Genomic DNA, 12,127 nt, shown 5'->3' on the forward strand with positions numbered 1-12,127 from the left:
ATCAAAGTGACAAGTGATAAGTGGAGGAAAGAAAGGGCCTTTGAAGTAAGTAACCAGGAAATCAGGATTTACTGATTTTGTTTTAGGCGGCTTATTCAGTTTTTTTTTCTATTGGAAAATGGGTCTTGTTTGCTAGAAAACTATTAATAAATAAATAAATAAATAAATAAATAAATAAAATAAATACGGAGCTCTAGGAGTTATTTTTCTACAATCGCTGCTCGAGGCTTGGTATAAATGTAAATTTTAATTTAGATCGCAAACAATCACCTCTGCGGGGTTCCGTTATACATTTTAAGGTAAAAGTAGGGAGTTTCGTTAAATAACAAGTCCATTTTAAATAATATTAATTTGAAAAACCGCGGTTCTATGAAATGTACTAAAAACATACAAAATAAATTTGTTGAATGTTGAATATGTTGAAATTTCGAGGATTACGTACATGGATTTCGTAGAATCATACATATTGTAAATTAACTTAAATACAAAATTTTTGGGTGTCGAGAGAATGAATATGTTGATGTCGATATATTGTATATATATATCCCACCAAAAACATTTTCATGTAAAATGTTGCCAAGACGATGACTCGCACTGTCAAAATCTCTTGTAGAGCCTAATTTCTAACTTTACATGCTCTACGTGACATAACTTCTATATATTTTCAATTGTAAGCCCGTTTAGTAATAATTTCAACATCTATATCTGTATATAAGATACTTCCGTTACAAACTTAGTAACTCATAAAACTAAACTACAGCGTCAAATGTAAATTGCGCTCATAGGTCCTTAAAAAGAGTTTACACCAAGGAGTTTGCAAGCTACGAGCACAATTCGTATACAATAAAAAGATTCAAAACAGTGACCACCATAAAGAACGCAATCCTAATGGCGACTCTCCGGCGTCTAGCTTAATCAGCTCAAGCTGAGATATCAATACAAGGACAATTGTTTTATTTTATCTTCATTATTTGTCAGTCTCTCCTTTATTTCCCTCCGCCCCGACGAGATATAATATAATTTCATTAGGAGGGTAAGCGTAGACTTGATGCGATTATGAAAGGTTTATAGCAGCAATATAAGTACACTAATTAGTGAACGCGATACACGCTGTAACATGGTGTCCGACGCCCCCCATACAACTTGTTAAAAGGGGACCCGTCACATTAATTCTTGTAAGACAACCGTATAATTGTGCTCTCTAAAGTAGCGTCATGTTTTAAATTAAATTCTTAAGCTGGATTAATTGTGTATATTAATTTTGTACATTTTTGGTATCGTAACGTTTAGAATTGTTAGGAGTAGCCCGTGGTCACGGGTGCTTTTATTTAAAAAATGAAAATAAAATAAATTAAAAATCAGCTTCACATGGTATGCTGCACATTGAAGGTTACCCAGAAGGAACCTAGTGTTAAGACATTCCGTTCCCCACTTAAAATGTATAAAATGTATATAAATTTTGAATATCAAGGATCTTTCCATACTATATACCATATATAATACAAATAAAAAGAATTATCGTCTTATTTTTAATTCTCCTATCAAAACAACAAAAAATAAGATTTCTTGAATTTCGAGAAAATAATTAATATTTTAAATCGCTGTATTAGTAGCTCCATTGTTAGGGTCATTCAAACTTAGATAATGTTTTACCCGACCTTGATTAATTTTCTCCACATCTGTCCCAGTAACTGCCGACCGACGCTCAACTCCTTACAAGTTACTTCTACGAGTATATACAGCCCATATGAGCGTATAAAATTTAATTAAATATTTGCAAATTTAATGTTTATAATAGAAATTGTTGCATATATATCAATATATATGGTATGTTTTTAGGGTTTCATATCTTAAAAGGAAAAAGCGGAATCCTTATAGGATCAGTTGCTTGTCTGTCAGTTAAGAACGGAATCTGTTACTTCCGTTTTAGTAACCAGTATTTTTTGCACACAAATGCCAAAGATTTCGTACTTCCGTAGCATATGGCACTTCGTTCTCTCTGGCTTACCCTCTAAGAATAAAAAAAAAACTATCTTGTAGGGTAAACAATCCAAACTAAATAATACAATGTAAATGTAAAGATATTGTTAAATTTCACAACTCTATCTAGCTTTTTACGAAGAACTTTATCTATTCTTGCGCAAAGCCGACCCGTCTGAGTTTGATCCATCGTCCCGTAGCTTCTTTGTAGGTACAATGTTTAAGAAAACTCCTTGTAAGTTTTCTTAATAATATCTTCAATCATTAAACTAGTTGAGAATTGTTACTATTTTATTTATTTTAAATACAAGTATATTTCAGTAGATTAGCTTTGTCTGTTTAACAAACCAAAAAATGTAATACAAAAGTTATTTACTTAAGTCAAGGTGAATTTTCTAATATTCTTTTAACTATTATATAACTTATAATAAATTATTCATATGCCAACAAAAAGATTAAGGCCATTATATTGTAAGTCCGAGTTCCATTCGGGGAATGAAGAGTATCTAAATTTTCCTCTCCTGAAATAAAATGTGGCATTGGATTCCACCACCCTACATAAGCAATGTCTCCATGTATGCTCTAAATTGTTGTTTTAATTCAAAATGAAATGTACATGATACGTTAAAAGTAAAGGTAGTTTTCAATAATAATTATAGGTAAATTACTATAAAATCATTTGAATTGTAGAGTTCAAAATAATAAATAATGTAGATAAAGAGCTTAGTGAAATATTATTCAATTCATTTTATTTAACGTATAATTGTCAATGAAATAAAATTAAAAATATTCCAAATTATTGTATTTTTTATAAGTAATGCATAAAAAATAACAAAAATATTAGCTACATATGTTTTTGACATTTTTTCACCCGACTATACCGCCCCGGAGTTGACGGTAGGATTGGCCGGCGTTAACAAATTGGGTAACTTATATGTAGGGAAAAATTGCCCTTCAGACCAAATGGAAATTTCAAGAACCCAACCGAAATTGGTCGAATATTTCCTCTCTAATTATAACGATATTTACTTTCGCATGTTATAACTGCTTTTTTTATATATTTCGTATTGATTTTGATGAAATTTCTATTTCAACTAAACATTTAAAAAATATATTTAGTTCTGTTCATATTAGTTTCTTTATGTTGTTTAGTCAGCGAGTCAGTAATATTTAATTATTCGTACTTTCTTCTTTATCCTTCTGTACCAAACCCTTGTAGTAGTGTACTGTGGGCACAATTTACTTTCGTTTCGTTTCTAATGTAATGGAATATCAAGAAATGGAAATATAAACGTAAATAAATATTTTATTTCCTCGAGTGCGGATTGAATCCACAACCGTTGCGTTACAGTCACACCATTGTGCCTTCACGTAATAACTAAAAATAAAATAAAACATTAATTGAAATAAAGCGTCGTAGCGAGCAACAACATTTGTTGTGTAAAGCGCGAGGCGCGGTCGCAATTCAACTACAATTTAATTAAACAACTTTAAGAAAAAAACTTGAATTTTTTAGCGCACGAATTCACTAATGAAAGTTTTAAATGACCGACGAAAACAAAAATCCTCGTGACCTCGTTATTCAGATGTGCAAACGGCTTACTGCCGCTGAAAAAGCTCTAGCTACACATTTACATTTCTAAACACCCTGTAACAGAGTATAAAATTGTATGGAAAGTATTATGAGACGTTAGTTGATGTTGCGTGAAGAACTTTTTTTTTTCATATCGAGTCCAAAACAATGGTCTGAATTTTTATAAAAGGGCCCAAAACTGTCGACAACAACGGACAATGGACTCAGATTTAAACAATTAATCTTTGAGCCGAATCGAAGTTCGCCATTCATTAATTTTGTTCGGGCAAAGTTTTTTATAATGTCTACTAAACTAATTTGTAATTAGTTCTTATTAATAGAATAGGAAGCATGTATCAATATTAACATAACTATATGAAACGGCCATTGTATATTTTGTATTAGAAGAGCAGAGAGTTGCCCTAAAAATTGGCTAATCATTTTTAAAAGCTTTTATTTAACTTGCAATGTATGTATGTGGGTTCGGGTGAAATCTTAGAGCTCAATTTTGAAGTAGATATCGTCAACCGATTGAGCTGAAATTTTGTATACACGTTTACTTTGGATGACAATGCACGATAAAATATGTGACGTCACTCTAAATGTAATATGGCGGACCAGGCAAGATGGCGGAATTGTTATTTTTAATGTACTTCTACAATATGGGTATCAAATGAAAGAGCTCGTTGAGAGCAACTTGAAAAATAATGTGATGTCACTCTAAATCCCATAAGGAGGATATTGAAGATAGCCGAGTATCTATTTGGTCTACTTCTACAATATAGATATTAAATGAAATGGATCGTTGACCGTAACTCTAAAAATAATGTGACGTTATACTAAATCCAATATGGCGGAACATCTAAGATGGCGGAATAGTTATTATTTATGCACTTCTGCAATATGGGTATCAAATGAAAGATCTTGCCGAGAACTATTAGAAAAATAATGTGACATCACTTGAAATCCAATAGAATCGTGCTGATTCAAGTTTTTTGTGCTTTCATATAATGAAAGGTATGTTCGTACGATTGAGCTGAAATTTTGTATACACGATTGGTTTGGATGACAATGCACGATAAGGTTTGTGACTTCATTCTAAATACAATATGGCGGACCATCCAGGATGGCGGAATAGTTATATTTCATGAACTTCTATAATATGGGTATCAAATGAAGGGCTTGTTGAGAGTAACTGGAAAAATAGTGTAACGTCATTCTGAATCCAATATGGCGAACCATCCAAAGTAACAGAATAGTTATTTTTGATGCACTTGTATATTACGGGTATCAAATGAAAGGGCTTCTTGAGAGCAACTTAAAAAATGATGTGACGTCATTCTAAATCTAATAAAGCGGACCATCCAAGATGGCGGAATAGTTATATTTAATGCACTTCTATAATATGGGTATCAAATGAAAGGGCTTCTTGAGAGCAACTTGGGAAATAATGTGACGTCATTCTAAATCCAATATGGGGGACCATCCAAGATGTACGAATAGTTATTATTTTTGCAATTCTGCAATATGGATATCAAATGAAAGGGCTCATTGAGAGCAACTCGAAAAATAATCTAACGTCATTCTAAATCCAATATGGCGGACCATCCAAGATGGCGGAATAGTTATATTTAATGCACTTCTATAATATGGGTATCAAATGAAAGGGCTTCTTGAGAGCAACTTGGGAAATAATGTGACGTCATTCTAAATCCAATATGGGGGACCATCCAAGATGTACGAATAGTTATTATTTTTGCAATTCTGCAATATGGATATCAAATGAAAGGGCTCATTGAGAGCAACTCGAAAAATAATCTAACGTCATTCTAAATCCAATATGGCGGACCATCCAAGATAGCCAAATAGGAAATTTTAGTCTACTTGTACAATATGAATATCTATTGAAAGGGCTCGTAGAGAGTAACTCGAAAAATGTGACATTTTTCTAAATCCAATATGGCGGAACATCTAAGATGGCGGAATAGTTATTATTTATGCACATCTGCAATACGGGTATCAAATGAAAGAGCTTGCCGAGAATAATTAGAAAAATAATATGACATCTACTGTGAGAAACCAGAAGGTTGAAGGTTGAAATGCCAGGAGGAAGAATCCTCTTGGCATTAATCCCGGCTATTGCCAGGGTCTGCCTTCCTACTCAACCTACTCCACTTTGCGCGGTCTTTAGCGTCCTCAGTGGTTAGACCATTGGCTCTCATATTGCCAGGGTCTGCCTTCCTACTCAACCTACTCCACTTTGCGCGGTCTTTAGCGTCCTCAGTGGTTAGGCCATTGGCGGCATCACGACATCCAACCAGCGCTTCCTTGGGCGTCCAGGAGGTCTCACTCCAGGAACTGATATAGCAAGGCACTTGCATCCGACTTAGTTCTTAGACCGGCGCGTAACGTGGCCATATCATCTCAGGCGGCGCTCTTGGAGCTTATCTGCTACGTCACGGACCCCAAGACTACCTCGAACGAATGTATTGCGTATGCGGTCAGACCGCGTTACGCCGCACATCCACCTCAGCATCTTCATTTCCGTGACGTGAAGCTCCTGAGTGTGCCGAGATAGTGTTGGCCAACATTCGCTGCCGTATAAAAGAACCGGTCGTATGATGCTCTTGTATATCAGTCCCTTGAGCTTGGCGGTTTTCTTCGGTCACAGACCACACCAGTGACCTCCCGCCATTTGGCCCAGGCAGCATTATCCGGCCATGGACATCGTGATCGATGCCTCCAGACTCGTGCATAACGGATCCAAGGGACCAGAACTTTTCTGACTTAACGGCTGGCTCAGGACCTATAAGGATCGTGCTCGAGTCCGGGCTCCCGCAGGCCATGTACTCGGTCTTCGACACATTTAGTTTAAGACCGCGGTTCTCAAGCGTACCCTTCCAGAGGTTCACTTTACGCTCCAGCGTCAGTCGGTTCTCGTCAATGAGTGCTATGTCGTCAGCATACATCATCAGCCATGGAGGCTGCACTACATTGAATAAGAACGGACTAAGAGTCGAGCCCTGGTGAACCCCCACTGTAATCAGGAATGGTCTAGTGTCGCCAACAGCATTCCTAACCATAGAAGAGGAATCGTGGTATATGTCTCTAGTGTGAGAAACCTAGCCAGTGGTAACTAAAAAGTAAAAAATAAATTATAAGCAAAAAATCATTTTTAGAAAAAGCTTTTATTTAAACGCTTTAAAAAGGAGAAAATAATTTTTTTCTTTTAAATTTTAACTATCAACTCATAACCTCATTGTACACAATTTATATGATCATAAAAGCTTGTCGCGTTAATCAATATTTAATTAAATTGAAACTTTAAAAATTGAAACTTAGCAGATTTTACATAATTAAATTAGCACTAGTTTAGTTACACAAGGAAATCACGCGACAAGCTTTTATGATCATATAAATTGTGTACAATGAGGTTATGAGTTGATAGTTAAAATTTAAAAGAAAAAAATTATTTTCTCCTTTTTAAAGCGTTTAAATAAAAGCTTTTTCTAAAAATGATTTTTTGCTTATAATTTATTGTTGTTAAAGTTTTTTTATTGTATTTCAGTTATAAATGTCTATAATTTAAAAAAATAGCAATCGGAGGCAGTCATAAATCCTATGTACACACATACATACATACGCTTGTACATATGCGCGTTTTAAACATTAACATGCTGCTGAAACAAACCAATAAGGCCCTGCCAAAAATCGCCTATCAATTTTCTCACTAAAAAGAAAAAGATTAAACTGTCAAAACTAGTTTTGGAGTCCAAAACAACAACAACAATTGTTGCATCTCAACAATCTTATAACAACACTACTTATAAAACTAAATAAAAGTTGGGAACATTTTAATTTAACTTAATCCCGCGCACATATATTAAAGTTTTGTAGTGGTTTTGTTTTCGTTGCGAATTAGTTGATAAAACATAAGTTGATGTGAGCAGTTTAAAGTTTAGAGTTTAACACTTTCTTTGTTGTTTTTAGATAAATATTCTATACCTGCTTGGAACTCAGGAAGATGTTGCACCACTATTTTGTATAAAGGCAAAGTTGAGTTTTAGCTGCGTTAAAAGGAAAGGTATGAAATGGTCAGTGGAACTCTGCCTGACTGTAACCATGACGAGTTCGATTCCCACTCCCTGTAATAAAATATTTACATTAAACCTCTCTGGTAGACTGTGGCATTAAATTCCATCAGTGAACACGCACTGTCTGCGCAAATGCGTGATGCGCAAAATCACGCAAATTTGGTTGTAGAGGGGATAACCGCGTGTTAACACAAGGTTCTCTCGGCTTACTCTGCTGTACGAGGGATGATTCAGCGTGAAACTGATTAAGTAATAGTTAGTGATGCGACGATCATGGAATTAAACCTGTTCCTGTCCATATGATAGGTAGATTCGTGGGCTAAAATAAACGCGCGTAGAGCTTCGTCACTCACCACGAAAGCTATGAAAGCGCCTTCTCTAAAAATACATAAATTTTGTAAAGATAAACATTTATTCACCAGTACTACAACCTATAACGGTACACTGTAGTAAATAGTGTTATAGAGCAATGTAAATAGTGTTAGGTGCAAAAACTTCTCTATTACTTCGTGATAGCTATATGCAACAACTGAATAGTAAAAAGTTACCAAAAAAAGTTGAGAAATATAAAAAAAAAGCGTTTCCAAAGCGTAGCAAAAGAGTATAAAATTTAATTTTGCTAAGTCCATGTATAATGCATGCCCCTATAAACAAATTGAGTGACCGCACTCAAAACTTCTACAGATATTCGCACTCCTAAAACTTGAAACAACATCAAAAGTTGCCCTTGTTTCCTGTCTAAAACCTTTTATCAATGAAATACAATTAAATAAATGATCATTGTTCTAAATGTTCAAATGAAATAATTAATTTTAAATATTTTTTATTTATATTCACATGATCATACATAAAAAAAGAATGCCTGAATACTCGTACAGTTATCAGTTACTATTAATAATTGAACAAACAAAATATCTTCAATACATATCTGTTTATTCCCTTGTATAAAAATCAAATAGTTAGATGTAACAAGCGTAAAAGAATTTCGACCTACCTTAATTGGAACGTATGGCTTAGTGGTTAGAGCGCGGCGGTAGCTAGACGCAAAGGTTCAAATCTCGCTGCGTTTAAATTTTATTATACGTTTTTTAAAAAAGTCTTTGATCATTAATGCGGCACTTCTTGTATTTCTTCTATATTTTGCTTAAATATTTCAGATTCACGTTTTATCCTAGTGGGGCAATGGCAATAGGAACCTAATGTAAACGCTCTGTGATGAATGATGGAATTTAACGCTGGAATGGATTGAACCCTAAACCACCGCGCCACAATCACAGTTTGCTCCAAGACGGCCACAGGCTATTCCTTTCACATTGACAGCTGTCATCGTTTTGTCCTATTCATCGCATTTAATATTCCACTAAGGGATTTTTTTTCTGAACATGTTATATCAACATAATGAAATAATAATTATACAATGAAATGCAACCTTGAATGTGGTGTAATGAAACACAACGCAGTTTGGCTTTCTAAATAAAACCAGCTCATACTACACTTATAAATGACGTTGGTATATTAATTATGGAATCCACTACAGCACTTCCGTCCGTCTCTCGTTAATTATCCCTATACATTATATATATAACAGAAAATAGCAAAGAAATTACCAGTGCTTTTATATGAAATGTAGAGCAAATAGCTCAAACTGGTGTCCTTGAGTTACATAGGACCTTATATTTGAAGATAATTAGAATTTTTTTTTATATTCATCTGCACATAGAAGGGTAGGCAGAGGGAACCGAGTGTTAAAACACTCCGTTCCTCACTTTTCACCGAATTCTGGAGGCAGAAAATAATAATGCGAAAATATAAATTTGAAATAAATATTTCATTTCCTCGAGTTGGGATCAAACTCACAACCAGTCGCTTTTACAGTCACACTTTGTGCCCTTGCCCCACGACTGGCGTCAATATTTTAACTTAAACATATGTTTTAAGTATTAAATCGTATAAACGACATATCGTATCGGCAGTTATAAAATACAATAGAGTTACTGTGATCGTCTACGATGTGTTAATTAAGCACCTAAATTATCTAAAGCAACCATCTAGTGACCCAATAGGCAATTTCGATTTATTGGCGCTGAAGTTGTCTCAGGCGTCGCCATTTAAATTTGAATTAATGCTTTCGAAACAAGATATTCAGTTACGTTTAATTGAAAATATGATTTTATTGTAATAAACGTATCTAATATTAATATAAATTTGTTATTTGTCTTTACGTTTTAGAAATTTATTAAATATTGGTTCTAAATTATGAATATTGGTGTATTGTATTATAGAAATATTAAAATATTTTATGCAGTTTTACACCACTATTACTCAGCGGCACGGTAACTAACTGTAAACATACCGATTGTGAGTTCGATTGTGAGTGTGACTTACACCTTATTATTTTCATTTTTTGAAGACGTTTTGTCGTGTTTTGTGACATGCAATGTCTCGAATATTGGACGGCGCGTTGGGAACAGTGTCTTAATAGGCTGCTTGTCCTGCTGTATACAGGATTCAGCGTGAAAATAATAAAAAAAACAAAAATATGAAGACTAATTAAAAGTAATTTCCAATATATTGACAAATATAACTTTGACATTTCATTGAACAGTTCTAAAATTGATTCAATCTTTTTTTTAATCACTGAAAGATTGTAAGATCATGAAGCCACAGAAAATAGCAATTTGCTGATATAAAATGTAAAAGTGTTCAAATAAACGTACACTAAGTTAAATATCCGTTTTACACAGGTTGAAGTCGGAATGCGGGTATCTGTGGAATGTTTAATCTGAGACCACCGGAACTCGCCCAAGTTGGTCTTAGAAAGATTTAACAGAAATAAGTATTTTTAATAAGGTACATTTATTTAAAAGAAATAACATTATATTGAGGCCTGCCTGGCACTGCGTTACAAGGGTGTCAATGTAACGATGGTTATGAGTTCGATACCCACTTGATGAGTTCGATTTTTACCGCGAGAGTTGAAATAGGTGACCTAGTGTTAAGATATTCCGTTTCCCACATTTCGCCTAATTATCGAGATTTCTTCTTTTATTCGTCTACCAGCGCGGGGAAATGAAAATAAATTAAATATAATCATTACCTCCAATGGTGATCGAACCTACTACTATCGCATTTTAGTCAGCCTCAATCCCACTGCACGACGGGTTCACTACTTCAATATAACTTATTTCTAAATCATAACGAAATGGCTGTGCAGTGTACACGTAACTCTCATTATGAGTTTTCATAAATTTCAGTAATATAATAAAATCCCGGGAAGCTGCGCAACCACATTTAATTTAGTGTAAATTAGTAAAGTTTAAAATAAAGTTTGAACAGTTTTAAAACGTAGAAATAGTGTGACGGCTAATACAAAATTGGATAATGAAATAAGATTATGTTTATTATATAAAGTATATATTAGAAGAAAAAAAAAGAAAGTAAATCAGCTTCACGCTGGATTCCACTCACAGCAGAGTTTTCCATGTTGTCTCTGCCTACCCTGCGGGTAGCTGCTATAGAATACACCGTAAGCGAAAAAAAATTATATGTCAATAAAAAACATAGTCTCGTATAGAAATTCTTCCAAACGTATAAAGTTCGTTCAGGGAATGTATAATTAGAGACGTATGCAGAAATTCTAAATAGTGAATTATAAACAAAAGGCATTGTGCTGGTGTCGCCACGTGTTCCGTTGCAGTCCTTTAGAATTTGTCGTGTTTGGTGTTCCCATACTGTGAATAAAGCTGAGCTAAATACTTTAGGAAATGTTTTTCCTAAAGTATTTAGCTCATAATATTATGCATAGTAAAAGTCCTTATAGTTAATGAATTTCATTTATTTCTTTTTTTGGTATTTATTTAAAATTTGATAACTTTACAGACATATGGTCCCCTTTTTACACGAGTAAAGGCTTTAAATACGTACAAGTTTATACACAATTAATTATGTAAGTGTAAATTTGAACGTGACGTGAATATTCTAACTACGCAGTCCCGTCGCAGATTAACTTAATTAGTGAGTTCTCGCTTCCTTTTTAATTCAATGAGACCAATTCTCTGCCGTATTATACGCAAATAATCAATGCCAAATAAAAATTTAAGTAATAGAAAACAGTTTCACGCATTTTTCTGTATAAGAAAGTGTGCAGAGTAGTATGTGTATGTTTGTTTATCTTAGTGTTAAGACACTCCGTTTAGAGGCAGTCAACGCCGATATTTGTATAGCGGAGCGGTGAAATGAAAACTATGTAAATATGATTATTCCTCGAGTGGAAATCAAACCCACAACCATTATGTGCGCTACATCAGCCTCAATTATAATAGAGATCGCAGGCAAGTATGATATATTCTGTAATTAAACTAAGTTTAATTAGGATTTAATTCAAAAATTCGGCGGAAAATGGGAAGCGGAGTATCTTAATATTAGGTTCCCTCTGCCTACCCTGCTGTGTGCGGGATATAGCGTGAAGCTGATTTGATTT

Source organism: Heliconius melpomene, chromosome 13, assembly GCF_056956725.1.
Source record: "Heliconius melpomene rosina isolate 202511_hmr_F chromosome 13, ASM5695672v1, whole genome shotgun sequence".
Lineage (NCBI taxonomy): Eukaryota > Metazoa > Arthropoda > Insecta > Lepidoptera > Nymphalidae > Heliconius > Heliconius melpomene.